At 34.1% G+C, this 26,534-nt stretch overlaps 1 pseudogene; it reads left to right on the plus strand.

Annotated features, from left to right (window-relative positions):
- Positions 1-316: 316 nt before the first annotated feature.
- On the plus strand, positions 317-12,502 carry LOC133295256 (uncharacterized; annotated as a pseudogene).
- The last annotated feature ends 14,032 nt before the right edge of the window (positions 12,503-26,534 follow it).

Below are 26,534 nucleotides of genomic sequence, written 5' to 3' on the forward strand. Positions count from 1 at the left end.
TGCTATTTAAACACCCACCCCCTACACACTCTTCACAATTCTGTCATTGTTATGCTAAACTCTCTGATAGTTTGCACTTGTTTACTCATATTTTGTTTTATCTTTTAAAATTTTGATTTTAAAAACGAGTGCGAAATTTGATACTATTCGTGTCGTTTTATATTTTAACGGTAGGAAAGAAGAAGGTCGTCGTGGTGTTATTTTTGTAGGGGAGAAAAGGCCATCACGTATTAAACGAAACTCAACGGTTGCTGAGCTGCATCAGAAAATACGTCAAAAATTATGTCTTCAAGACAACCAATTGATCACTCTTGTCATGACAAGGTTATGGCAACGTGAACAATACATTAGCTTGCAAGTGGTCGATGACGAAGACATCGATATGGTAATGGAAGAGTTCTTGAACCAGTGTAGAAAGGATTTCTTAGAGTTGTATGTGGATACTACAACCGTGGAGGAAGTTGTCATACCAATGAGGTCAGTTAGGTCTACTTCTCCTCTTAATGCATCATCATCTGTTGTTCCTGCTGTTAACATGTCTGAGGAAGATGAACATGACCCTACTTGGGTTATGGATGAGGAGTATGACGAAGATGATGAGGAAAATATTGCAATAGAGGATCGTCTTCTTTTAGAGGATGCGAGTGCATCGGACAATGACGAAGAATGTGGCAGGTCTGGTACTGAACTTCAACCATTGCATGATTTGGGGGAGTCTCGTATCGTTGTACATCATGGCACAACATCGAGTCAAGTACCAGAACATCCTGAAGGTATGCTATCAATTAATATACTGACAGTTTGGTTGTTGCAATTTTTAATTAAGAAAATAATTCAATTCTATTATTATTATTACGTAGTACATGTAGGCGATGCACCTGTTGATCCTTTTTGGTCAGAAATTCCACATTACACATATATTGATTGGGATTATCCGAGTGAGGCACAATCATGGACGCAGAGTTCGGGTTCAATCCAGGGCCCTTGGCAATTGGGAGAAAAGTTGTTTGTTAACCAACAATTTACATCGAAAAAAGAGGCTCAGATGGCAATCAAGCGCTACCTCATGAAGGAGCATCAAGAAGCAATTGTGGTTGAGAGCACTCCCACAAAATTAAGCATGAAATGTTGTGCACACGTCCAAGGTTGCCCGTGGAGGGTCAGGGTAATTAAACCAACGTATGGTGAAAATTGGAAGGTAACGAAATGGGGTGGGAAGCACAATTGCTTGAATGACCATATTTCTCAAGATCATCGACAACTTGATTCTGACGTTATTGCAGCACTTGTAGTAGGTACGTAATTTCAAATTAAAAAGCTGATTAAAATTGCAGTTGATATACCTGTTGTTCTGTTAATGTTTATATCCAGCTTTTGTGATTCAGAGATGATAAAAAAGGAACCTTCAGTGGCCATTTCGCTCGTTCAGGAGAGGATAACGCATTCATATGGATTCAAAGTTTCATATCGAAAGGCATGGTATGCGAAGCAGAAAGCAATGGCAATGTTATATGGTGATTGAGAGGAGTCCTATGCATTTTTACCCAACTGGTGTGAATATATGCTTCGTTTTTCACCAGGTTCCTTTTACAATATTCAAACAAAGGATTGTTTTGTTGGGTGGCAGTTGGTTACCGGAAAACGTGTATTTGTTCGTTGTTTCTGGACTTTCAGACAATGTTGCGAGGCATTTAAATTTTGCAAACCAATGATACAAATTGATGGCACTCATCTATACGGGAAATATAAGGGAAAGTTATTGATTGCCATAGCTCAAGATGGTAATAATGAATGTGTGCCACTTGCATTTGCCGTTGTTGAGGGTGAGACATTGGAGGCTTGGTCATACTTCCTTGCCAATCTTCGTCAGCACGTCACTCAAGCGGATAATATATGTCTAATTTTAGACCGGCATGTTAGCATATTATCGGCTGTTGAAAATAATCCCCTATGGCAGCCACCCCATGCATTTCATGTGTTTTGTCTGCGATATGTTGCAAGCAATTTTAATCAACGATTTAGAAATGACAAATTGAAGGCTAGCCTGATGAATATAGGTATGTTGCACACTATGATTGGTGAATATAGGTACGTTCCACGTGTATGAACCCAGCCTGTGTCAAATAGTCAGCGACAACGTCTGGTATATCATCGTGATGGGGTCCCCCCTGAAGTTTCCCTCACCTCGTCTTTAACCCCCTAACCGTATCCTCGTTCCACACAACTTGTGAAACGTGACTGCGTTGTGTCCTCTTACGGAGTACCTCCCACCTATATGGACCAGGAAGTACATGCGTACAAGGATCGGATGGCTCAAGATTACCATCGGATCCAGAGCGCGAGGACTCTGATGAAGACGAATGGGCCATAATAGAAACTACTACAGATGAAAAAGATGTACCCAAATTACTATTGATATTATATTAATTTACACTAAATAAAATTTAATTGCACTTAATTAAATAGCATTTAACTAATAACTTCAATTGTTATATTAATTTCAATTAAATTAACATCATTGACAATTAATTCATTTAACATTACATTATTCTATCAATATATTTCAATACAAATATTAATTCAAATTCAATTTAAATTAATATTGCATATGTTATTCATTCGTCTTTAACCCTAATTATAATGTGGTTAATTGAAAGGTCAATATGTTTGCAAATGTCATTCATCAAAAAATATTAATTGTCACAAACTAATTTCTAAGTGTGTAAATAAGTCATAAAACCAACATATACCAATTTAGAAGTAACTAATTAATTTGTAATTCCATATAATATATAAGTCACATCACAATCTTACATAGGTCACTAATATTTTTCTAACCCCCCTAACAATTAAATAAAGTCACAAATATTTTTCTAACCCCCTAACAATTATCTAAGTCGCTAATAACTATCATATATTAATTGATGTTAATAAAAAAAATAAACAATAAATAGGGACTTACATGAGAGAGAGACAGAGCTTCGCTGCGCAAAACCCTCCAAAAGAAATTTAGAGAGAAGGAGGAGGAGGTTTAGAGAGAGGATGGGAGGGTGGAAATGAGGTAAAAAAGTGAAAAACAGATTTATATACACCGCGGATAACACGCCCTATCGTGGGCGTGTCTCTCTCCTAGAACACACCCTACTTTGGCCGTGTCTTGTTCAGAAGCTCACGCCCCCCATGAGCGTGTCTCTCTCCTACCGCACACGCCCTACGTTGGGCGTGTTTCCTTCACAAGCTCACGCCCCACATGGGCGTGTCTCTCTCCATCAGAACACGCCCCATGTGGGCGTATTTGGGTGCTATAGATTCGTAATTTTTTACAAAACGACAACTTATTCGTAATTTTTTAATTAAAAAAGTAATAAATTAATTTTTTTGCCATCTATTGTGGACTACTTTTATTTAGTTTTTTTTTTTAAAAAATTATATGGAATTCTGAACACACCCCAAACAGAATCTCCTCTTGCGAAACATACTTACGCTTTATTAAAAAAAAAACGAAAAGAACTGTGTCATGCCTATTATTCAACATCACATGCACCTTTTTTTATATTTTGGCTAGCAGAGAGCTACACGTGCGAAGACTAGTGCGAAGACTAGTGCTGTACTGCAGTACTGCAACCCCTACAATTATTAACCTCTAGAATCCCAATAATAGAAATTATAATATTTATTAACTACACGAAGCCAACAACTTTGCCGAAGTACTCAATCAGCAGAAGATACGACAACTGATATCCCTTCATTATCGTGAAATATAATTTAATATTTTTTGGTAAACATGGTAGAATATAAATTATATCACCTAGACACCGACCACGTTGAATAATTTATTATACAACTACATACTGAAATAACTTCAAAAAAATTACACTTAATCTCTTTAAGTACGAGTGACACTCAGTTATATAATAATGAGGTGAAAATCGCATTACTCGATGGCCAAAGCATATAAATATATAGGAAAAAGAATTCTTATGTTGTAGGAGAGCTTTCTTCTCATGTTAGTAAGAGTTTGTTTTGCGTGCAATAATTTTTTTTGTTTTCTTTATTTTTTATGTGTGGGTCCCACCATAAATTTGAGTGTGTAGGAGATTTCCTCCTCTCTAATAGCATGAGAAAAACATTGCCCTAAATATATATATATATATATATATATATATATATATATATATATATATATATATGGGAAATAATACTCTCATGCCACATGAGATACTCTCATTTTCCTACACAAATTCGTTTTCCGTGCCAAATAATTTTTCTTTTCTTTTTTAATATAAAATATGGGACCCACATTTAACTTCTCTCTACTTTTTTTCTCTCCTACAATCCTACAACATAAGAAAAGCTAAACCCTATATATATATGGGTTTTATAATTCTCATGTTGAAGGAGAATTGAAATCTCATGTTGTAGAGATAAAAAGCATGTGAGACCCATGTGTTAGAAAAAATTATATGTAGGACCCATGTCAGCACGAAAATCGAAGGGTATGTAGGAAAATTGTAATTCTCATGTTAAATGAGAATTATAAGACCTTATATATATATATATATATATATATATATATATATATATATATATATATATATATATATATATATATATATTTACATTTCTGCAGCTGCTGTACGTGCAATACTTGTCATATATATACTTGAAAATATTAAATGTTAGGAATCATAACCATTCAAAGGATAAAAGAATTAAATGTGGAGAATCATAACCATACACCTGTTGTTGCTGTACGTAAAGTGGCTATAGAAATGATTTTACTATATATATATTCTTAGGGTAATATTTTTCTCCTCTCACATGACATAACTAATTTTTTTACAGACACATAAAAGTGAGCCCATCAATTCTTTTACTTTTCTTTTATTTTAAAAATAATAACTCCCATAATTAATTGTCTCTATGACATGACCTAAGAATTTTTCTACAACATAATACTTGTTTTTCTCGTATTCTTAGCATATGATCTTGTTTACTTGTTTCTTTTTTCTCAGATTTCTTACTCATTAAAATTGCTGGGTTTTGAGCTTTAGTGCATGAGAGAGTCAAAGAAGTCTAGGGTAGGGCTTTTTTTGCCCACATATATATATATATATATATATATATATATATATATATATATGTATTATATTTCTCTTGTGATCTTGAGCCGTCTAGGGTGTCTTTGGATCAGAAAACTGAAAAGAACTCAGTGCCCACACACTCCTTCGAAACAGTGACCATTTTGTCACATTTAACCAAAAAAATTATCAGTCTGTCACGTCAACAGTAAATTTCTCCAGAATGCCATATGGGATAATTCGCTACACTAGTGTAGCGAAATATGCTTGCAAATAATTTGCTACACAGTAGAGCGAATTATGCCACGTCAGAATGCACAATCAGCAAGAATGACACGTGTCAAGCAGGTAGTAATTCACTACCTTGTGTAGCAAATTATGTTCGCGAATGATTTTTTAACACGTGGCACACTTTCGCAGGAAAAAGCTAACGTTTCATAATTCGCTACCACTGGTAGCGAATTTGGTCTGCAATATGATCACGTGTCACGAAATTATTGGCCACGAAATTTGCTACCAGTGATAGCAAATTATGACACGTGACAGTCTGATAAAAAATACTGTTCGCCTAATATTTGAGTAAAATTTTTGACAAAACGTGAGATTTTGATAATTGTTCCCTCCTTCTCCTTCTCCTTAGAGAATAATTCGAAAGATACTATTATTCTCCTGAGGATGGATATCTTTGGAGACTTAATCGTCCAACTGACACGGAAGAGACTTGATCATGCTGTGAGGAAATTTCACTGTAGCCAGTGTTAAGAATCACACCACGGGACAAAAGAAATCTTCATATCGGCATAAAAGGAGATATCTCGTGAATCTACACAATTTGAGATATACTTTTATATTACAAAAAATAATAATAATTCGTTACATTTCAAATCACAACGTTCTTTACGTTTTCCGATATCCAATTGCTTAAAAAATAATAATAATCACCTCGGTGTCTATTTTATGTATGGGGTTTTTTTTTTTGGATATTATTTTATGTATGGGATTTTGGTTGTGCTATGGCTCACTTCTATGTGTAGTAACATTGCGGTTGATTTTAAGCTTGGGTTTCACCTTCACATTGTGGTGAAATTAAAGATATTTTTGTAATGGGGGCTTGTAAAGCGATTGCTATGCATATAGATCATGCACATATTTTTCTAACCCATCAACCCCGCTGTCAAAGTCAACCCTCGCCATTTCATTTTGGGCTAAATCTATACTGCGACAATAATATACATTGTAAGGAAAATCGTGTCGGAAGGAACGGCCTTGTGAACCAGCCTTATCAAGTGTGGTCAACCTTGTCAGCAATCAGTCAATAAGGCTGTTATTGATGTTTGTACTATTTTGTTTTCTCTTCTTCACAACCCTTTTTCTTCTACATCTTATCCTTTTTTAGGAGAGACAAAAATGGAAGAGGAAAATTAGAGAAGTAACATGACATGAGAAGAATGGAGGAAATTGTACTTAAGGACAATAATTAACTTGGGAGCATATATGATTCTGTAGGTCGTTAGTTTGAAAAGTATACCTGACTTAATATTATTGACTTAAAAAGTTTGTCCTAGTTCTACATTTTTATATTTTGTATCTAATTAAGCACATGTTAAGTACTAGTAGATGAATGTTATTCAATTTTTTTTTATCTTTAATCCTTTTTTTTCGGTAAACATCTTTGATCCTTTTCTTGTTTATGTTTAAGTAGATGAATGCTAGTTGTTTCCATAAACTTGCATCTATAATTGCTTCCTCGAACAAGGCTTGATGAGAAGAATAAATCTATTGTTATTGCTGTTGTTAGCTAGTGATTGTATGGTATGTTTAGTATATGGGGTTGAAATAATATAAGTAGTAAAAGTACTAAAGTTTATCTTCTCTTCAGTTATAATTTTAAGCAAATTTATGGATATTAATATATTTCAAGATTTAGAATAGACTTAAGTCAACTACGCAACAACCTTGCAAAAGCTTATCCAAAGAATACATTTATTTTAAAAAAAAATAAATAGATGAAGACGGAATTGATTATTTTCTTTTCTTTTTCAACAGAGTACCATGAAAAAATCTTCATCCCACTTGTGGAAGAAGCTCTAAATTCTTTTCTTTTTTCTTAAGACAAAGTTTGGATGGAGCCGCTTTAAAAGGAAAAAAAGAAGGAAGTTTTTTTTTTAAATCGACAGAGTTATAAATGTTTATAAAATTAAAGAAAGAGAAAAACTACTCTTATACTAATAAAAACTTACTATTTTTTTCTAGCTCCTCCGTTGTCACCAACTACGTACCTTAATAAAAGTACATAAATGTCATGTAAAAAAGACAGATACCTGACTACTAGAAAAGTGTGTAGTCCAAGTTGGCCATATCGAGGGTAACCTGCAGGAGCGTAAATGTTTCAGCTACCTCTGCGTTGTACCATATTCCAAAAATTAATATTAAACTCGATTAGAGGTCTAAGTACTGGAAAAAATAATATTTAATACTGAGCACGAAAAAAAAAAATATATATATATATATATATATGGGTTTTATAAGAGTTATGTTGTAGGAAAAGTGATTGTGTAATGTTATAGAGATTTGTTTTGCGTGCCTTAATTTTTTATTTATTTTTTTGTTTTAAAAAATGTGGGTCCCACAAAATATTGTGAGTGTAGGAAAGTTTGTTGTGTTATGTTAAAGGATAAAACGAAAACCCTATATATATATATATATATATATATATATATATATATATATAAAGGATGAATCCGTTTATAAATTTTTTTTATAAATTATATTACGTTTGATCGGTCATACATTCTTAATTGAAGTATGACCATTATTATTAAAATCGAGATTTAAAGTGTAGGACCGAACGATCCTAAGATTTTTGGAAACCAAACGATGCAACCTACAACAGAAATCGCAGACTGAATAAGAATGATAGGATCGACGGGTAACTCGTAGTATCGCTTACATCGCACGATCCCACTGCATCTTTTTAATCAAGAAAAAAAGCCCAAATATCATTGATTGATTGCATGATCCATGACCCAAAATAAAATAAAAATAATTTTAAAACCCTAATCTTATACAAGTTATTACTACGTTCAAGGCTTTTTCTTCTTTGCGACCTCCTTTGAGCCTTCTCCGCTTGCTAATAACTCTGATATGATGCGCAACCTGAAAGTGTGGTGGTCGGTTGGTTCTTATCTTTTGCGCATAGTAACTGTGGAGACCGGACACCGGTGGTATGTTTTCTATTAAAAATCTTGCCACTGTGCTTTTGTCTTTTGTTTTGTCCGTGGGAATTGTGAGTATGCTTTTTAACTTTTGGTTTTTAATTGGTGGAAATTGCCATGTGTTGGTTTCTTATTATTTCTTATTGTAACCACTTGACTTTTCAATTGCATGCCATGCTCAGTGATGACCATGCTCTTTAATTAATATTAATATTATATTATATAACATATAGGGTTGGCAAAACGGGCCAACCCGATACGACCCTACTCAACCCGCATTCAACCCGAAAAAAACGAGCTGGGTTAGGGTTGACTCGAAAAAAAAACGAGCAAGAAAACTCAACCCAACCGACCCGAATCGGGTTCGAGTTGGCTCGCGGGTTGGCTCAAAAATATGGCTCGTGGGTTGACTTGAAAAAATATCTCGCGAGTTGGCTCGAAAATTGGCTCGCGGGTTGGCTCAAAAATTGCTCACGGGTTAGCTCATTTTCAGCCTATTAAAATGACCATGTAGTACTAAAGCACCTGCTATGTGGCTTCCATTAGCTTAAACAAAAGGGTTACAAAACGAGAAATAAAAGCAAAATATTTTAGTTTCAAATTTTCTTCACAACAAATTTGCATCAACATCCAGAAACAATCAGAATCACTTGCTACCAAGTGGGTAAGATATTTGAACCAAACAGAGTCAGCACATCCTAACAATATAAAATGGCGTGGATGTGAGAAGATTAGGGACTTAGGTTTAGAGAAGGAAGAAAAATGATGACAACATGTGTGAGTTTTGTCCATTTTTGTATATTATATTTAATATTTTTTTATAAAAAAAAACTCAACCCACAAGCTGGCTCGTTTGACCCGCGGGTTGGCTCATTTTTTCACGGGTTGAAACGAGCCGGGTTGGCAACTCGTTTTTACCAACCCAACCCGGCTCATTTTTGGCGGGTTACGAGCCAACCCGACGGATTGACTTGTTTTTGCCAACCCTAATAACATATGCACTTCTTTTCTTGTTTTTAATATATGCGCTTCTTTTTTGTTTCATACAAATTGTTCCTTAATTTTTTTTAATATTATATTTCAATTGCAACGTTCTTTTAGTAAATATTATTGTAGTTCTTAATATTTGTTGATTCTTAATACTTTTTAATTCTTAATATTTCTTTAGTAAACAACGTTCTTAATATTTCTTAATTCTTAATATTATTATATTATATAACATTTTTGTTTCTTTTGTTTGATACAATGATTTGTCACTTTTTTAATAAATATGTTGTCTCTTAATTTTTTAATATTTTATTTTATTTGTAACTTGCAAGACCCAGGTTTTTTGGTATTATTGTATTAATATTATATTATAATTATTTCTTATTGTAATTCTTGTTTTTTGTTACTGAAACTTAGGATTTCTAAAGTTGTGGGTGACTTCTTGGTATATAAAATAGTATGACTTCGAGTGCTGCTATTGATAATACTAATAAAAATGTTCAAACTGCTCCCGCATCTAGTTTAGGAACTCAATTATAGAAAAATGCTCCTGTGAATAGATCAGATATTGGATGGAAGCATGACTTTTCAATTGAAGGAGATGTAAGAAAAGTAAAATGCAAATACTGTGAGAAGGTAGTGACCGGAGGTGTTTACCGATTGAAGCATCATTTGGCTGGAACCCAAAAAGATGTTGGAGCATGTAGAGCGGTGCCTGAAGAAGTAAAGAAAAAATGTTGAATATTGTAGCTGGATTGCAAGTGAAATTGATGAAAAAAACTAGGACTCTCACACAACCAGAAGAAGAAGAAACTGGTTGTGAAATTGAAAAAAGAAAAGGGGATGAAAGTGGTGGGTCTAATATTTTCAAGAAAAGCAAAACTACTCAGACAACTATCAACACCATACTTAAGAAGAATGTTAGAGAGGATGCATGTTTTGATATATGTTCTTTTATTTATAAGAATGTCATTCCTTTCAATGTGTTAAACTATGATGAATTCAAGAAGATGTGTGAATCTATTTCAAGACATGGATTGGGTTTCAAGCCACCATCGTATCATGAGTGTAGAGTAAAATATTTGAAGCAACATTATGATATGACAATGGCAACTATTGACTATGATGCATGGACACGGTACACGGGACACGACACGCCGACACGTTAATTCTAAAAAATGTCATATTTTGACACGTAGGGACACGTTTTGATATTAAATAAAAATTTTAATATATATAATATAATTTATATTTAATACGTATAAGAGTCCATAATAAGTCATATAACCAATCAAATATTTAAATTTCATAACATAAATATAAATATAAATAATTTTTCGAACTTTGTTAATTTTTCATGTCAAATTTCATAATAGAAAAAAATTAATTTATAAATTATTTCTTTTATATTTAGTTAACAAAATAAAATTAAGATTAAAAAAAAAACGTGTCCAAGCGTGTCCGAAAACGTGTCCGAGCGTTGACCGCGTGTCGGAAAAGTTGACTGCGTGTCGGAAAAACGTGTCGGAACGTGTCGGAGAGTTGACCGCGTGTCCCCAAATGTTGAGCACGTGTCGGACACGTGTCCGAACGTTTCCGTGTCGGACACGTATTTTTAAAAAAATTGCGTGTCCGTGCTTTTCAGACTATTGAAGAACACAGGGCTGAATGGAAGAAAACTGGATGCACAATAATGATTGATGGATGGACAGATAAAAGGAGGAGAACAATAATAAATTTTTGTGTGAATAGCTCTATGGGAGCTGTGTTCCTTAAGACCATTGATGAATCTTACATCACCAAAATTGCTGATAAAATTTTTAAGATGATTGATGAAGTAGTTGAGGAGGTTGGTGTAGAAAATGTTGTCCAAGTTGTGACCGACAATGCTGCAAATTATAAAGCTGCAGGAGAGTTGTTGATGGAGAAAAGGAAAGTGTTGTATTGGACACCTTGTGCAGCACATTGCATTGATCTAATGTTGGAAGATTTAGAGAAGAAGATATCGGTTCATAAAGAAACAATTCTAAAGGCAAAAAAAATTACAACTTATATCTATTCAAGGACTTTGCTCATTACTTTATTGAAGAGCTTCACCAAAGGTAAAGATTTGATAAGACCTGCAATGACTCGATTTGCCACATCTTACTTGACTCTAGGATGCCTCCATGAGAACAAACTTCCATTGATAAGAATGTTTAACTCCGACGAATGGAAGGGTAGCCGATTTGCAAAGTCAAGGGATGGAAAGCGTGTTGAAGATATGATTATAGAGAAAGAGTTTTGGAAAAATATTGTCATTTGCTTGAAGGGTGCTCTTCCTCTTATGAAAGTTATTTGATTAGTTGATTCAGATGAGAAGGCAGCCATGTGATACATTTATGAGGAGATGGGTCAAGCTAAAGAGAAAATTCAAGAAGCCTTCAATGGTGTCCAAAAATTGTAAGCGTTTAAGTTTTGTTTTAATTGAAAATTTGTTTCAAGAATACTTCAATTATTTGTTTTAAAACTACTTATTTTTTCATTATTTAGTTACAAGCCTATATGGGATGTCATTGATGCAAGATGGGACAAGCAACTTCATAGGCCTTTGCATGCTGCAGGCTATTTCCTTAACCCCAAACTTCATTATTCTGCTTCATTTAATGCTGATCTTGAACTAAAACTTAGAGTATATGATTGTATACAAAGGATAGTAGGAGATCTTGATGGTGCAAGTGTGATTGATGAGCAACTTGAAAACTTCAAGTATCGACAAGGTTTGTTAGGGTCTCCATTAGAAGGGAAGGGAGTTGAGTCCAAAAGTCCAGCAGCATGGTGGGAATCTTATGGGGATGAAGTTCCAGAGCTCCAAAAATTTGCTATTCGAGTCTTAAGCTTGACATGCAGTTCTTCTGGATGTGAGTGAAATTGGAGTGCCTTTGAGATGGTATAATTTGAATAATTCAATAATTTTAATTATGAATTGTATTTCGTTTCAAACATGTAATATATGATATGAGTAGTATACTAATTGCTTTGTTTTTGTTTAGGTCCACACAGAAAAGAAATCGTCTGAAGCAGAAGACAATGAATGATGTTGTTTTTGTGAAGGCTAACTCGAGATCGGCTGAGAAGAAACATAGAAAACTTGTTGAATATAATTTTGATGATCTTTAATCAGATAATGATTGGATTGAGGAAAATGAAGAAGATATGGAAGATGTAGAAGTAGATTAATTTGATTTGAATGGTCCAATTGAAGAAGACTTGAATGAAGTTGAAGAAAGGGAGCCTATTAACTTGAATGATTTAAACATTCCCAATTGTGTGGATGAACTTGTTGGAGAAGGAGTGGAAGAATATATAGTTGTTGATGATTTTCACTTGAATGACTTTATTTAAATTAGAGATGTTCAACTTTTTCTTACTTTTAGTGTTTTGCTTTTATTTTATGTATTGCCAAGTTGACAACACTATTGTTATTGTTACTTTTATATTATGTTTATGAGTCTTACAATTGATATTAGTTATTTTACGTGCATATATATAGTTGAATACAATTTTATATATTAGGTAGTAGGATCTTACGATCCGTGTCGATCCTACTATTTACGAGCTTCACACCCTTTCCCGATCCTGCGTAGGATCTCGATTTTAACAACTTTGAGTATGACCGATCATATTTAGTGTAGTTTGTAAACAAAAAGTTTGTAAATATAACTTTTCCTTTATATATATATATAGGCTTTAATGTTTCTAAAGTGAATGTAGATAAATTATCTACATTCGCTCCCAAAACGACGTCCTTTTGAGTTGAAAAATTAAAAAATTATAATGAAAAAGACTATTATAACCCTGAAATAAATTATAATTACAAAAATACCTTGATTTCCGCCTTAAAACGACGTCGTTTTAGGCTCACTGTAGATAAGTTATCTACATTGACTGTAGAAAAAGAGAACCTATATATATATATATGGAAAAATACATTTCTCAAGCAACTTGAGATAAGTTTATCTCCGGCTACCCCAAAACTACGTCGTTTTATTTATTTATTTCCTTATATCAATTGATTTACCTTTGAATGGTTATGATTCCCTTTTTCTCTCTTTTCCTTTATCACCATTGATCCATCTTTGTACGATTATGATTTAGTAGCCAGAGATAAGATTATCTCATATATATATATATATAGGGGCAGGATCATCTTACACCGGTGTAAGAATAATAAATCTTACACTAAATCTTAACCATTGATTTTCTACATCTAACAGTTAAGATTTATTAGGTCTCACTCATTAATTAATTTTTAATTCCTAATAAATCTCAACCATTGGATGCACGGAAATCAACGGTTAAGATTTGGTGTAAGATTTATTATTCTTACATCGGTGTAAGTTGATCCTATCCCATATATATATATATATATGGTTTTAAAGTTGTAGGAAATAAAATTATTTTTTATACTATATAGAAGTAGGGTAATATTTCTCTTAAATTGCATAAGAGATAAATATTTTTCTACACTCACATAGTCACATTGATAATTGAACTACTATTTTATTTTTTCTCTCTCTCTCTTGGTGGGCCCCACAATTATATGTGAGAGTAGAAAACTATTTTTCTCTTATGCAACTTGAGAGAAATATTATCCATAAAATTATGTGAGGACATGTGTTGAGAAGAGAGAAAACAAGAAAAGATGATCCTCACACACTTTTATATATGTGTAAAAGATAATTATATCTTCAACAACATGAGAGACATTAAATCCTATATATATGATTCTCTATATATATATATGGGCAAGATCTTTTGAAAACGATGTCGAACTAAAAAGTTTGACATCAAATCTTAATTATTGAATTTTGTGGATCTAACTGTTATAATTTATTGGGTCATACTTATTAATTAAGTATTAAATTCCAATAATTATAACAATCATATTGACATAAATCAATGGTTAAGATTTGATGTCAAACTTTTTACTTTGACACCGGTGTCAAATGATTCTGTCAAATATTAATTTTCAATAAATTATAATTGTTAGATTGACGAAAATTGTTCGATATCAGTGTCAAAAGATCATGCCTCATGTTAACCATGTGGTTCTCAATTTATATTATCAAAACAACAAAATTCAACTGCTAAAAATAAATAAATAATTACAATTGAATAATTCAAAATACGTCCAAAACCTTAGATCTCAAATCATGTCAAATGTGTTATTTTCCTGTTCCTGCCAAACAAATCATAATCATATTTGCTACTTCATTTGAACTTGGATTTGATTGTAATTTGTTATATTTCAAATGGCTGCTTCTTTGAACATGCATACTACACTTATTAAGCCATAATTCTAGTTGACTCAAAATTTCTTGAATCAATGGTTGGGTCATAAGCAATGAGCCGATTGTAAGTGCATCATTCTTCCCTGCAAGGAAAAGATTTATCCTCAAATCTGCTTCATCTTCACTAATATCAACCTCTTTAGGTAGAAACTCAAATAATAATTCTTCCTCTATTGGATCGTCATCCAATTCTCCATCATATTTATCATAAACTGGATGATCATTTTAGACTGGATAATCATTATAAATTAAATTGTTATTGTAAATTGGACAATCATCATAAATTGGATAATAATCACAAATTGAATTATAATCATAGAGTTCAAAGTTAGGAATGTTGAATTGCATCTTAATATCTTGAAAAGTGAACTTATTTCCAGGTTGAATTTCATAATTTCGTCCATGGTTTAGAATCCCAAAGGATTGACGTCATCCTCTTCATCATCAGATGCATCCTCTAATTCCATTCCTTTTTTGGATTGAACATCCAACTTTGTCTGCCCAAGTCGTTGCTCCAAATCTTGGATTTTCTTTCTTTGAGTCCGCACAAGTTGTCGCTCCAAAATATGGATTTTCTTGTCCAACGCTTTCTCAAGTTTGCTTCAAACTCTGTATCCGCCTTCGAGCTCTTCATTTTCTATGTCTCGTGAGTGTATTTGATGTAATTGTCTTCTTTGAGAACAAATTTATGTCCCTTACCATTATTACTATGCCATTCACGACCTCCATGATTCTGTTATGTCAATTGTTAAAGGCAACCTAATGCTATGATGCCGAATGCGCAGAGAAAAGGTGGTTAAATAGAAAATTGAGATTTGCTAAAGAGTAGCCCTATGTTCTAAAATATAATTAACAAAATAATAAAATTAAACTTCTACAATTCCGTTAAGTACCTTTTTATATCCTAATTACAAATTGATTCAAAATTAAAATTTAAAAATTAAAAATTAAAAATTTAAAATCTTAGAAATAAGAAAAATTCATAAAAATATGTTGGGAAAACTTGGTTCCCTCAAGCTTGGCTAAGCAGCCTTTTAGCGAAAGTCAGTCAATGAGATCCTCAATCTCAGATCTCGGCTATACCTCGGCCTGAATTTCACCAGGTCAGGCAGCGCAGCGGAAAAATAAAAACGAAAAACAGGAGAGAGAGAAGAAGAACACAACCAGATTTAACGTGGGAAAACCTTCTTCAATGAAGAAGTAAAAACCCACGGGACCTAGTCCAGATAAAAAATCCACTATGAAAATAATGGTTACAAAGAATAAAATACACCAATGTGGTGGTTAACTCAACATCTCCAACAATGGTGATAATCAAACTAACCTAGAGATGTTTCACTCAAACTCTCTCTAGAGATCTCTCAAACGCAAAGCATAAAGCTTTGCTCAAACAATCAAATTTTCTCTCTCAAACGCAAAGCATAAAGCTTTGATAAATACCGGCTTACCATTCCAACAGCATACGCCAAGTCGGGTCTAGTGAAAACCATTGCATACATCAAGCTTCTGACGACGGATTGGTAAGGGACCTTCATCATCTCATCTTTTTCTTCATCAGATCTTGGACATTGCTTCTAGTTCAGCTTTATGTGTCCGGCAAGGGGGTGCTCACTGTTTTGGCTTTGTCCATGCTGAATCTCTTCAGAATCTTCTCAATATATTTCTCTTGACTCAGCCACAGTAGCTTCTTCTGTCTATCTCGGATGATCTTGATTATGAGAATCTGCTTTGCAGGGCCGAGGTCCTTCATTGCGAAGGACGAGCTCAACGCCTTTTTCAGGGCGGTTATCCTCAATTTATCTTTCCCTACAATAAGCATGTCGTCAACATATAACAACAAAATCAAAAAATCTTCGGCAACATACCTCTTTACAAATACACAGTGGTCAGCATCTGTCTTCTCAAACTTCTTGTACCACTGTCGAGGTGCTTGCTTCAAGCCATAGAGACTCTTCTTCAATCGACATACCAAGTCTTCTTGGTCTGGAGCTTGGAATCCTTCAGGTTGCTCCATATATATTTCTTCTTCTAAATCACCGTGAAGAAATGCCGTCTTCACGTCCATTTGTTCTACCTCGAGGTCCATTGAAGCTGCCATAGCTAACACTGTTCGGACCGAGGTCATTTTCACCACAGGAGAAAAAATCTCCTTAAAATCAACTCCTTTCTTCTGATTGCAGCCTTTCCCTACAATCCGGGCTTTGTATCTCGGCTTCTTCCCGTTCTCTTCATTCTTAATCTTGTATACCCATTTATTTTTCAGAGCTCGTCTTCCTTTTGGCAACTCGGTCAGCTCATAAGTCTGATTCTCGTGCAGAGACTTCATCTCGTCTTGCATTGCCTTTTCCCATTCTTCTTTCTCTGAGCTCGTCACAACCTCATCATAACTTTGAGGCTCACCGTCTTCAGCTATAACGGTGTATTCATCAGATGGGTACCTTGTAGAGGGTCTTCTTTCTCGAGTTGGGTATCTCGGTTGTTCTTCAGCTTGAGGACCCGGTTCATCATTCTCATCCCGGATCTCATCATCAACTCAGACCTCAATGTCTTGGTCATCTTCAGCTTGTTGCTGATCATCAATTCCTTTATTCTCTTGATTTTCTCCCCCTGCTTCAGCTTGAACAGGAGGGATGGGTTCTTCACGTCTGACAGTAACCCGGACTTTGGGCTTCGAGATGTCATGAATGTTCTCATGCTCATGAAAGATCACATCTCAGCTTCTCACTATCTTCTTATTGATTGGATCCCAAAGTCGGAACCCGAACTCGGATTTCGGTGAACCGAGATAGATGCATTCTTTTGTCTTCGCATCAAGTTTTGCCATTTCATCTTTAGGGATATGCATGAAAGCTCGGCATCCAAACACTTTCAATTGATTATAGGCCGCTTTCTGACCTATCCAGACTTCTTCTGGAATTTCTCCTTCAAGTGGCCGTGATGGTGAGAGGTTGATCAAGTCAACAACTGTTTTGACGGCTTCTCCCCAGAATGATTTCGGCAATCCGGCATTGGATAACATACTTCAGACTTTCTCTTCAATAGTTCTGTTCATCCGCTCAGCAAGTCCATTCAGCTGAGGTGTCTTGAGGGGCGTCTTCTCAAGTCGAATCCCGGCCGCTCTGCAGTATGCATCAAATGGGCCGCAATACTCACCACCATTATCAGTTCGGACCACCTTCAATTTATTGCCAGTCTCCCTTTCAACCATTGCATGGAATTCTTTAAAGGATTGGAGTACCTGGTCTTTAGACTTCAACAAATATACCCACACTTTGCGGGAATGGTCATCAATAAATGAAACAAAGTACTGAGCTCCTCTAAGGGATCTTTCCGACATGGAGCAAACATCAGTATGAACGAGGTCAAGAATATACCTGCGTCGTCTAGGTTGATCCGGTCTGACAAAAGAAACCTGGTGCTGCTTTCCAGCTTGGCAATGCGTGCAACTTTCCAACGCTTGGCCTTTCAACCCGGTCAGTAATCCTTTCTTGTTCAGAATTTGGAGCCATTTCTCGCTCATGTGGTCGAGGCGCTTGTGCCATAGCTCCAAGCTAGGTTCATCTCGAACAGAATTGGCTTCTCCGCCATTGATATTTCCTTGCATCAAGTACAAGGAGCCTTCCTTCTTACCTCGGGCCACGACCAAGTTTCCCTTGGCCAGCTTCCATCTAACACTACCGAAGTAGTTCACTAACCCGGCATCATCAAGTTTGCCTACCGAGATTAGGTTCAAACGCATGTCAGGAACATGCCTTACATTTTTCAACACAAGTCGGCATCCGACATCCGTGGTCAGAATTACATCACCGACACCAACAATCTTGCTGGTCACCTGATTTCCCATCTTCACGACTCTAAAATCACCACCTCGGTAAGAAGAGAAAAAACCTTTGTGTGGAGTAACGTGGAAGGAGGCACCAGAGTCAACAATCCAGGTGTAGTCATCATATGCAACATTCAAATAATTATCCTCACCAAGGAGGAATATCTCGGCATCCGGGTTGGCAGCCACCGCAGTGGTGCTCTTTTTTCCCCCTCTTCTTGGGAATAATCTGATCCGGCTTCACAGAGCCATTCTTCTCATCATTCTGCAGAGTCCAGCAGTCTGGCTTCTTATGACCTATCTTTCCACAGTAAAAGCACTTCAACTCATATTTCGGCTTTGACCGACTTCTGGACTTTTCTCGTCTGTCACGACCTCTACCCCTGCTTTTGCTTCTACCCCGGGAGTCATATTTCCCTTTGTTCTCAGCAATGTTGGCCTCACACGTGCTCGAAACACCTCGTTCTCTTCTCCTGACTTCTTCGCTCAGGAGGCTGTCTGTCACGACATCCATCTTCAACTTTCCTTCTGAAGCTGAATTACTCAAAGAGGAGATGCAATGAGTATCCCAGCTTTTTGGCAGCGAGCTCAACAGCAGCAAAGCCTGCATCTCATCATCAATTTGCATCTCAGCTTTCGACAGCTGATTCACAATACCCTTATAGGTGTTGAGGTGTTCAATCATGCTCATGTCGTCCTTGTATTCAAGCTTCACAAGTCGGCGAACCGGGTATGCTTTATTACTGGGAGTCTTCTTCTGAATCATGGACTCCAGCTTCGTCCACAATTCATACGCGTTCGTGAACTCGGACACGTGCTCAAAGATGCTTTTATCAATATATTTTCTGATCGTGGCTACCGCCTTCCGACTCAGGATCTCCCACTCCTTATCAGTTTTGCCTGTCGGTCTCTCATCAAGGATAATGGGCTCATGTAAATCTTTGCAGTAGAGATGATCTTCCATCATCGGTCTCCAATAGGTGAAATTATCAGCGGTCAACTTGAACATGTCTCCCTCATTGGTTATGCCATTGGTCTCCATCTCGTCTCCCTCTGAACCTGTCGAACTCGGGCTCTGATACCACTGTTGGGAAAACTCGGTTCCGTCAAGCTCGGCTAAGCAGCCTTTTTGCGAAAGTCAGTCAATGAGATCCTCAATCTCAGATCTCGGCTATACCTCGGCTTGAATTTCACCAGGTTAGGCAGCGCAGCGGAAAAATAAAAACGAAAAACAGGAGCGAGAGAAGAAGAAAACAACCAGATTTAACATGAGAAAACCTTATTCAATGAAGGAGTAAAAACCCACGGGACCTAGTCCAGATAAAAAATCCACTATGAAAATAATGGTTACAAAGAATCAAATACACCAATGTGGTGGTTAACTCAACCTCTCCAACAATGGTGATAATCAAACTACCCTAGAGATCTCTCAAATGCAAAGCATAAAACTTTGCTCAAACAATGAAATAAGGGGAAAATGTTTTTGCAGTTAATGCAGATAAGTTATCTGCATTTATTTCCAAAACGAAGTCGTTTTGGTATTGAAATCTTAAAAAATTATTAATATAAAGACTATTATAACCCTGAAATAAATTAAAATTACAAAAATACTATTATTTCCGCCCAAAACGACGTCGTATTGGGCTTACTGCAGATAACTTATCTGCAGTAACTACAGAAAAAGCGAACTCATCAAATAATTATCTCTCAAATTTTCTCTCTAATATCTTAACCTAGCCTCCACCCCACGACTAATGAATATATAGAGGAGGTGAGATCTAGGGTTAGGGTTTTTAGGAAACCCCTTAATGGGCTTGGGCTTAGCATTGAAGGAAGAAGTCCAACAAAATAAACATAACGACAGTCACCTTTTAAAAATAAATAAATAAATAATTAATTTAATTAAATCATTCAAAATATGTCGTTCTTTAACAAATTTCTATTTCTATTTTGTCACATTTTCTATGTGATTTCGACATCAAATTCCACCATCACCATCGTCTTTTTTAGTATAAATAAAAAATAAATTAAAATCAGAATAAGATGAAAATAATAAAAACCGCTCATTATTCACTATTGATGCTGATCTAATTAATCATTTATGCACGCAAAGGAGCTCATAAAACCTCAAAATTCACAAATTTACCATCAATTTATTTCAGATCGTAAAACAAACACAGCAGACTGTTCGAGAGGGAAGATTGAATTAACAAATTGATAAAGTAATTTATTTTCTTTGAAAATCGAGCATGGAGTAATGGTAAGAGAAGAAGGCGTGCAAAAGTGAACTAGTTTTCCCTTGGTGCTGCCAAACTCTGATAAACTAATGTTCAGAAAGTAAACCCCTTACCTGTTCAAGAACATCAAATTATTATTGTTAAGTAGACTCCAGCGGTTCCTCCTTTAAAAGCCCACTTCAGTATTCGATAATGAAAAACAGAACACAGAGGACAATGTCTATTATTTTAGGGAAGATTATATTTATAATTTTTTTTTTATAAATTTTTATTAATTACGCTATATTTTATCGATAAGACACTTACAAGTGAAATCTTACTGGTAAGACATAGTATAATTTGTAAGTTAATAAAAAAAATTGTCAATATAACCTTCATAAAATTATTGATCAAAAGATTCAAAACACATTATGTTCTACCAAATAATGGTATCTTAGTTAGCGTATGAAAGCTAAGTAAGTGGATGGTAAGAGCATGTGTTCGATCCTTTTCAGTATCATATTTGGTAAGAATTTAAAGTTTTAATTATGTATTCGCCTCAAATTGGACTAGTGACGAAGCTATCAATCAATTGAAATATTTTTTTTTTTAAAAAAAAATTCTGCTCTATTAAGTAAATGTGTTATTAATGTCATGTTAAAGGAGATAAATTATCTTATGTCATAGAGATAAATATGTGAGTCTCATTACCTAAAAAAACTGCACAATTATGTGCAGAGAGAAAAATAATCTAATGTATGATGAGAATAATTTTTCAAAACTTTGCTCAACCAAAAACTATTACCAAATTAATATGGGGATTCTGTAACTTTTTTGCCGCGAATCGAGGCATATAAAAATGACTACTTGCTAAATAATTGACCATCATGCAGTTAAAGTCCTTATTCTATAAATAATAAGTTTGCTGCCAAACTGTATAAAATCGATAAAGCAACCTTCTAAAATAATGCAGCTAATTACATCCAATATGCTACTGGCATTTTCAAAGAATGACGCCCTTAATTGTAAACGCAGATTCTAAGATCGATTAAGCAACCTTCTAAAATAATGCAGCTAGTTAAAAACAAAGTTTATTTATATCATGTTGGATTATTTTTATACAATCTTGTTAGTAGCTAACTAGACATAACCGAGAGTACCCTCCAAACTAATAAAGTCATGGTCCTAATTACAGAGAATTAGTGGCTAATTAAATAAGACCATGAAAAGTTCTAAGCATATGCATATCCCTTTTTTCTCTTGATAATACCCGATCTTTCTTATTTAATTTCATCTCTTTCATCATCAAAGAGTAATGTGCAGCTCAAAAGTAGAATGAAGATCTGGCCTCCTATATATGTTTATATGGGTTTGGTAGCGATATTTTGAAAGTAAATCTAAAAGACTTAAATTTAGGTAAATAATTTTAAATCATTTGGTCTATATACCAATTACAACGATACACTTCGTAATTATAAGTTGTAAATGGGATATTGGAGTCGCCACTTTGGGAATGACCTGATTTAACTACGGCTTTAAACTTGGAGAATTAATCTTCCAGTTATGGCGTTTTGACGTTCTAGTTCAAAAAATGAAATATATTATCAGTTTAATCATTTTAGCAAATTATTTATTTATCTAGAGCAAGTGAAATGCACGTAGAAAATATGTGCATCTAAGTCACGCATCACTCCATGCAAAATTTGTGTAAAACTTGAAAAGTCTATGACACGTGTCGTGCTCAGCAAGACACACATTGAAAACATGCGTGACGTGTACGCATGCTGTCCAGATATGTATCTTGCACAAGTCACGTATGAAATAATGCGTGATTTAAATGCTAATATATGCGTTTCACTTACGTTAAATAAGTAAATAGTTTTTCAAAAAAATTAAATCGGTGATATATATTTATTTATTTTGTATTAAAGCGGTCAAATGGACTCCAAGTCTCCAATTATATATGTAAAAATACTCAGATGAAAAACCAACAAAAAAAAACTTGGAATGAATCGTACTCAAATGAAAGTGTAATCAGAAGTGAAGAATATCCTGATGTTAAAGAAATTACCGCATACGTGCGTTTCTCCAAATAGTTTGCTGCACGTAGTAATTAATTATGTATACTAGTAAACAGAAGTTAAAGTTTTTTAAAAAAAGTATAGAATAAAATAACGATGATGTTTAAAATTAGAAGGATAATATGTACAATAATTGTACAAAAATAAATATACAAATAAAATTTAGGAAATAAGAATAAAATAAAAAATTAAGTGATCCCTTTCAAAAAATATATTCTAAGATAAATTATCAAACATAATTTTAAGGGTTTGGTGTTTGTCATTTTAAATGACATAAGTTATGTCATTTTAGAAGAGAGATAGACATAGAAAAACGAAAATCATGGGAGAGAGAAAGTGAGTGATTTTTTTTAATTTAAATTTCAAATTTTCTGTGTCTGTATCTCTCTTCAAATGACATAACTTTCTGTCATTTAAAATTACAAACACTTTTCCCTAATTTTAAACAATAAAAATTAAAAGAATGTAGAAGAAACAGACACTTGAACTTAAATAAAATTAACTTCTAGGAAAAAAATTGAATAATCAATTCAACTTATTTTACAAGAGAATGTCAATTTAAAGAAACCCGCATCTAAAATATCAAAACTTATCATCGAAAAACAAATGTTTCACTTTCATATGTATAAAAATATCAGAAAACTATTTTTTTTTACTGCAGAAATTGGTAATTGCTTTTTTTTCTTTTAAATTAGTGGGTTTCATTTAAAAATAATAATATTAGTGTGGCAGAGACATCTTATCTGCCATTGTTGCAAAAAATTAAAGCCCTAAAAATGTAAGTAATCTCTCATTCCTATTCAACGTTCGTAGTATTGTTGACGTAGGGAATATGTTCTTTGCTATTTTTTATTTTTGTTATCGTAATCGTTCTGAAATGATATCCTGGAGAGCATGTTTTGTAGCCATCCCCACGCCAACTTAGCAGAATCATTAATATAAATTAATAATAAGAGAAAACTTTTCTACAATTTTTCTTTGAATCACTTACTCAGTTATAGTTTTTTTCATCTAAACTTATGTTTAATACTGTCAGAAACTTAATTAATTTATCTATTTTACCTTTCTTAAAGAAAAAATAAATCGATAACAAAAAAGAAAAAATAAGACCAAATAAAAATAGTCTAAATAAAAAAGAAAAGAAATAGATTGAACACAAAAACAATAGAAGATAAAATAAGATAAAAAATAAATTAATGTTGTAAGTTTTCATTATTTTTTGTCTTATTTTTCTTCTATTTTTTTCTTTTCGGTTGAAACATATTTGGTTTTTTTTTTCACTTTTGGTCTTTTTTACCATTGTTAAAAGAAATAGAAGAAAAAATAAAATAAAAAATAAATAGAAAAAAAATCAGTGTAATAAATTTTTAACATATTTGATGTTATTTCTTCTTCTATTTTTTATTTCATCCTCAATCTATTTCTTTTTTTATTTAAATTTTAAATTGTCTGGTACTGTTGTAAGTTTTTAATATATTTAATTTTATTTTTTTCTCAAATTATTTTCTTCTTTTGATTTAGATATATTTGGAGTTTTTTCTTTTAATTTTTTCCGTAAATATTATAATTTTTTAATATATTTGATCTTATTTTTTTATTTTTTTCTTCTTGTCAATAATCTATTTTTCGTTCTAAGAATGATAAAGTAGATAAATTAATTATACTTTTAATAATGTTAAAAATAGATTTGGATAAAAAAAATCATAAGGAACAAATGGTTAAAGAAATATAGGAAATAAAGAATTCGAAACAAAACTGGTAATTTTTTAAACTTTTCCCTAACAAGGAATTAATGAAACAATGATTGCTGATGACTGTCTTATCGGTCAGTTCAGTTACTCGTCCACGCAATTCCCTGCGCTTACAGTATTCTTTCCGATATGAATTTTTAAAAATTCGCATGGTCAAGTTTAGAGTAAATATCATTTTTGCTCTTTAGTAAATTTTACGATATCTATTTTAGTTCCTAACAAATAAAAAGGTTATTTGTGGTTTCTAAAAAATTTAAAGTGAACCTATTTTAGTCCTTTTAAGGGACTATTGTGGGCATTTTTTGAATTTGTGAGAGATCATAATTTCAACTAAATGAGTTCATTTTAAATTTCTTAGGGACCGCAAATAGCTTTTTTATTTGCGAGAGACTAAAGCGCATCGTGAAATTTATTGATGACAAAAAATGAAACTTACTCTCAATTTTATATTTGTTGGTCTTTCTTCTGCAATTGGTAAAACAAGTTGAAACCTTCAATCAGCCAACTCATCACATTAATATGTTATAGTTGTATATTTCAACCCATCAACTCAATAGTAATGTTTAAAAATCTAGCCCGACCATTGACTCAGTTGAGGTTGGGAATTAGGGGATCATTTTACTGACCCGATTTTATATATTAAAAAAATATAAAGAGGAAGGTTATACTTACAACTTTTTTTTTTACAACCTCTTACAACCATATCTTAACACCGTTGATTTTCGTCAATCAACGGTTATGATTTTCGCAAATTAAACTCATTAATTAATTATTAATTCACAATAAATGATAACCGTTGATTGACGGAATCAACGTTATTAAGATATGGTTGTAAGAGGTTGTAAAAAAAAAGTTGTAAGTATAACCTTCCTCAAATATAAATATATATTCTATATAAAAATTAAAAAAAAATCAAACCACCAATCATTAAGGATTCAAAATATGCTTAACATAATTCAACCAATTATATCCACAAGTCAATATTCACAAGCTAATGAAAGTATCAAACTATCAAAGTATAAAACACATATTTCAATGGAGTTGATAAAAAGTTATTGTACTGTTGGAATCTATAAGCCCACTATGTTCCCTTTAGGGATGAGTCAATGTATGGATGATACCTTTAGCACAGGTACAGACCAAGCTAAGGGTATGGTTCCAAGTACAAGCAAAGTAATCAATGGATAAGCTAGGGTGATAAAATGACTCTAAGGAAATGGACAGTATAACGATACATAAGATGCTCTAGGGGGTGCCCTTGGGAGCTATTTGTAAAGAAAGATTGTGCTTACCGGGTGAAGGTTGGTGGGGAGAAGGTCAACTCTCCTTGGGGCCATATCCGATGGCAGTGTTGGACGTGACAGGCGCTGCCATCGTAGCAGCGCTGTGCCTTCTGCGTCTGGCGGTGTCAGCATAGGTCATAGGGGGACAGTTTCCTCTTAAGGCATTTGGGCGATCGCTTTCGGGAGTTGAGGTCCCTAGGGGGGATACTTTGGTGTTTAGACTTGGGAAGTTACAACATTGGGGGGTACGCGTTGCCCCAGCTAGTAGGGCTGACGTGGATGCTTGGTAGGTGCTGGGCCTGACTCTTGTTGGGCCATCCGGAATAGTTATATTATTAAACTCATACCCTTTTTGTCCTTCTCATGCACATACAACAATATCTGAAAAGAGATCTCTTACCCAATAGAGAATAACGGAGGAGAGGCGGTGACTCGATAAATTAACGGGGAGAGAAGAACCAGTAAGGTGGAGAAGATCGCCAGAACAGGGGGACTGGGTCTGGGAGAGAAGATCGGAAGAGAAGAAGAATAATGATTCAAATTTTAGATCTAGCTCTAAATCTAGACAGCAACGAATCTTTGTTTTATTTTATTTTTTTACACATCAGATGAAGATGATGTCATTTCGTGTATAATTTTTTTTGTTAAGAAAATACAATGACCCCTTTGACCCCTCTGATCCGAGAGTCACGGGTTAACCCAGGGGAGTTCGGAGGTTAGAAGGGTCAACACATAAGTAAGGTCAACAACACATAACAGTGGAA

This window comes from Gastrolobium bilobum, unplaced genomic scaffold, assembly GCF_033153095.1.
Source record: "Gastrolobium bilobum isolate Gb01-03AN ecotype WA unplaced genomic scaffold, APGP_CSIRO_Gbil_v1 utg25989, whole genome shotgun sequence".
Lineage (NCBI taxonomy): Eukaryota > Viridiplantae > Streptophyta > Magnoliopsida > Fabales > Fabaceae > Gastrolobium > Gastrolobium bilobum.